We start from the raw sequence: 5,377 nt of genomic DNA, 5'->3' as shown, positions 1-5,377 counted from the left end.
TAGTTAGTTAGTTAGTTAGTTAGTTAGTTAGTTAGTTAGTTAGTTAGTTAGTTAGTTAGTTAGTTAGTTAGTTAGTTAGTTAGTTAGTTAGTTAGTTAGTTAGTTAGTTAGTTAGTTAGTTAGTTAGTTCTTTAGTTAGTTAGTTAGTTCTGTAGTTAGTTAGTTAGTTAGTTAGTTAGTTAGTTAGTTAGTTAGTTAGTTAGTAAGTTAGTAAGTTAGTTAGTTAGTTAGTTAGTTAGTTAGTTAGTTAGTTAGTTAGTTAGTTAGTTAGTTAGTTAGTTAGTTAGTTAGTTAGTTAGTTAGTTAGTTAGTTAGTTAGTTAGGTAGTTAGTTTAGTTAGTTAGTTAGTTAGTTAGTTAGTTAGTTAGTTAGTTAGTTAGTTAGTTAGTTAGTTAGTTAGTTAGTTAGTTAGTTAGTTAGTTAGTTAGTTAGTTAGTTAGTTAGTTAGTTAGTTAGTTAGTTAGTTAGTTAGTAGTTAGTTAGTTAGTTAGTTAGTTAGTTAGTTAGTTAGTTAATTAGTTAGTTAGTTAGTTAGTTAGTTAGTTAGTTAGTTAGTTAGTTAGTTAGTTAGTTAGTTAGTTAGTTAGTTAGTTAGTTAGTTAGTTAGTTAGTTAGTTAGTTAGTTAGTTAGTTAGTTAGTTAGTTAGTTAGTTAGTTAGTTAGTTAGTTAGTTAGTTAGTTAGTTAGTTAGTTAGTTAGTTAGTTAGTTAGTTAGTTAGTTATTTTGTTACTTACTTAGTTATGTCTTTAAGTCGCTCTTATCTTCTTCCTATTCTCAACATGACTTCCTTATTTTCCGAAAAGTACCAACATCCCGGTAAGGATTACTTTTAAACTCTCCTTTTTAGCTAAAATTTTCACCCCAAATTGCTTCTTCAACCTGTTTTGGGAAGCTTTTGGTGCTGCATGCAAAATCCTTACACAAACAACTAACGCATATGACTGCCGCAGTTTGAGTTTGCATTTTTGAGTGTTTGTGTTTATGTGTGTGCATATATTCGTATTTATTAGTGTTTGCCATTGTTTGTATTGGTTTGGTTCATACATATTGTTAAATATCCTTTAGGATATACATTGAGTAAACAGTTGCTCACACATTGCTTAAGCCATAGGAAAGCCCTCAACAACACGTACAAACAAACAAATGCATTTATAAGCAGGTTTACAAGCCAGACCTGGGCATTTTATGTTTCGCTGTTTCTATGTCATTAAATGAAATGAATTTGTCTTTTTTACTATTTTATATTCTTGATATTAAATACTGAGAGTTGTCCATCACTGGTGTAGCCGTTGAAACACATTTCTACAAATATTTTATATGTGATGTGTATAGGCTTTAGAGCTTTTGGTTATATTGGCTTGTTGTATCCTTTGGCCAATTGCAAGTATCAAAAAAGGATATAATATTAAAATAGCTACTAAAAGGCAACAACTGCAACAATATTTTATAAATTTTTAAAAGAATATTTATGTATTAGTTACTACCAAAAGCCTTTTTTCCTTAACATTTTGTCTTAAATTTTTCTAAACGATAAATAATGAAAAATATTTAAAAGGATTTTCTTTAAATATTTAATAAATTATTTCATATATTTTAATAAATATCACCATTAGCTATTTATTCCAGTTTAAATTTATTTTCTTCATTACAAAAATTCTTTCATTAAGTTTTTCCTCGGTCCATTGTAAATATTGTTCTTCACTTTACCTAAATAGTTTTCCCTATTTGTTAAAAACTTTAAAAACTTATTGTCTGTTTACGTATTATTATTATTTTTTGTACGAGTTTTGAAAATATTCTCAAATAAGGTCCTCTATATAAACTCAAGATTATGAATATGCTTTGTATATGTATATGTATATGTATTTATGTGTGTTTGAACACATTTTATTAAAAAAGACTTTGAATGGGGGAAAAAAATTTATGATGCAAAAGTTTTTGCTATTGCAGACTCATACTCATGCAACAAAACTTTTCTGAATTATTATGTTTTATAGTCCAAAATGTTATGATTTTGGTTCTTAAAGTTTTAGCCAAAAAAAAAGTAAAGTAATATTCCCAAATGTACATTTTGTTTGTGGAAGGTTTAAAAAATATGGAATGTTGCTGCTGAAGAAGTAAAGGATGTTATTTGTTTTTAAGGACTAATCTATGGTCAATGCTGTAGCAATCGCTATAGTTGACTCTTTTGTCCGCGGTATAGGAAAAGGAATTCTGTAATAAACTTCAATGTATATGGTGGACTCTGCGATAAACTCACTAATCAACTACGCAGACGAGTTTAGAGTAGCCTCCAGAGATGACTCTGTAGCACACTCTATAGACGACTCTCAAGCAGCCTTTGCAGATGTCACTCTGTCCGACTTTATAATCTAGTGTATAGTCGACTCTATAGAGGGCTTCCTAATCAAGTTTATAGCAGATTTTGTAGGTAATTCTACTACAATGAGGTAACTAACAAACAAATTAACTAACTAACTAAATAACCAACAACTAGACAACTAATTCACTTACTAACTAACTAACTAACTAACTAACTAATTACTTACTTACTAACTAACCAACTAACTAACTAACTAACTAACTAACTAACTAACTAACTAACTAACTAACTAACTAACTAACTAACTAACTAACTAACTAAATAACAACCAACTAGCTAACTAATTAACTTACTAACTAACTAACTAACTAACTAACTAACTAATAACTAACTAACTAACTAACTAACTAACTAACTACCTAACTAACTAAATAACTAACTAACTAACTAACTAACTAACTAACTATTTAACTAACTAACTAAACTACCTACCTAACTAACTAACTAACTAACTAACTAACTAACTAACTAACTAACTAACTAACTAACTAAATAATTAACTAACTAACTAACTAACTAACTAACTAACTAACTAACTAACTAACTAACTAACTAACTAACTAACTAACTAACTAACCAACTAACTAACTAACTAACTAACTAACTAACTAACTAACTAACTAACAAACTAACTAACAAACTAACTAACTAACTAACTAACTAACTAACTAATTAACTAACTAACTAACTAACTAACTAATTCACTAACTAACTAACTATCTATCTATCTATCTATCTATCTATCTATCTATCTATCTATCTATCTATCTATCTCTATCTATCTGTCTGTCTATGTATCTATCTGTCTATCTATCTATCTATCTATCTATCTATCTATCTATCTATCTATCTATCTATCTTTCTATCTTTATATCTATCTATCTTTCTATCTTTATATCTATCTATCTATCTATCTATCTATCTATCTATCTATCTATCTATATCTATCTATCTATCTATCTCTCTATCTATCTATCTATCTATCTATCTATCTATCTATCTATCTATCTATCTATCGATCTATCTATCTATCTATCTATCTATCTGTCTGTCTGTCTGTCTGTCTGTATGTCTGTCTGTCTATATCTATCTATCTATCTATCTATCTATCTATCTATCTATCTATCTATCTATCTATCTATCTATCTATCTATCTATCTATCTATCTATCTTTTGAGTCAAATTTCGAGCGAAATCCATTCGTTCCTGCGATCTCAGCAGGTCATAACTGCTCTCAGTAGATTTAAAAGATCTTTTACAGAATTCTTTTTAGTGTCATTACATAAGTTTATGTAATCTTAAGATAAAGATCGATAACTTCAGAAGTTAATTGTTTTAACAAACTTTATGGCAAGATGACATAAACATTTTAACTAATACCCATTGAATTTTTCATAATGTGTTGAGTATTAAGAGCAACAATAACAACAACAAAATTGCAAAAAAATAACGAAAAATTGGTTTTAAATGATATTTAATCTCTAATTTCTTTGTCGATTTTGGCATTAAGCCATTTTATGAAAATTATTTATCCTGGCTGAAAGAAAAAAAAAGAAAACATTTTGATATACTATATAAAAGAAAAACAACAGCAAAATGTTTGCACATACTCTAACACATAATTTCATTCGAAGCCTACCCAACAGTTTTATAAAAGAGACAATCTATTAAACTTCATTAGTATTTTAAAGTTTTTAAATCAAATTTACTTTCTACAACCAAGAAAAAGGTTTATACTGTGTTTAATGGTGGCTAAAATATAGTTTTTAAGATAACCACCCCGAACTGCAGGGTTATTTTGTGTAAGTTTGTGTAGAAGTATAATTTTATAATTTTTAAAGAAATATATTTTGCTTTTTTAAAAGATTTAAATCTAAATATTTTTATATTATCCTACATTCATCTACTTGGCATTTATTTAAGCAAAAAAATACACACATGCAAACGCTTTAACATATGTATGTAAACACACTTATACTAACATATAATATAAACAACAACAACAACATAATGTGAAAAATAAAGAAATTATATTTAGCATAAAAAAGTGGGCAAATGTTTATATGTATGTGTGTGTTTATTCGCATGAGTTTTATTTTAATTTTCACACATATAAGCACTTCACACATATAAACACTTCACACATATAAACAAAACACACTACAAAAGGTATTTTCACAAAAATGTTCTTTTTTTAAAAAATTCAAATAAAATTTCCATTTTAATAGAAAATTTTCAAAATAATTTCTTTTTATAGAAAATTTTCATATTTTATAGAAAAATTTTAATGACAATAATTTTGCTGTTGTAGGGAGTCCTTTATACAGTCTTAATGTTCTATTATTCTTAATGATTTTAACTTAAAAATTTAGCTTGTTTTGTTTTTATTTTAATTCTACGTTTTGAAGAGTTTAAAAAACTGTAACATTTTACATGGAGTTGTTTAGTTTACTTTACTTTATACATATATTTTACATAAGAGTAAACTACACATGAAAAGAAAATGTTGGTATTTAATGGAAATAAAACTCAACAGGATCCAGAATTGTTTTACATAAATTTCACTTCTTTCCCCAAACTTCAAAAATTTATATTTTGTAGACATTTCTGCTATTATACAGAACTATTAAAGGATTTTATTTTACAAATTAATTATTTTTTATCCGATTTTGATTTTTATTCATTTAATCATTTCTACAGTTTCAATATTTTTTGTAATTTTTTTCCGATTTTTTTTTTTGCATCTTTTACTTTTCTGAGGTTTCATTGCCTTTTTCTACCTTTTATTCAAATTAAAGCAAACAACTTAAGAAGAACTCTCCTACGTACATAAGTATTCATTTTTTTTTTTTTTTTTGATGGACAGTGAATAAAATATAATCAGGGTTCAGTTTAAGTTCAGTTCTAGTTCAATTCTAGTTCAGTTCTAGTTCAGTTCTAGTTCAGTTCTAGTTCAGTTCTAGTTCAGTTCTAGTTCAGTTCTAGTTCAGTTC

The sequence above is a fragment of the Lucilia cuprina genome, chromosome 2 (assembly GCF_022045245.1).
Source record: "Lucilia cuprina isolate Lc7/37 chromosome 2, ASM2204524v1, whole genome shotgun sequence".
Lineage (NCBI taxonomy): Eukaryota > Metazoa > Arthropoda > Insecta > Diptera > Calliphoridae > Lucilia > Lucilia cuprina.
The sequence above is the reverse complement of the archived record's forward strand: the minus strand, read 5'-3'. Positions refer to the sequence as shown.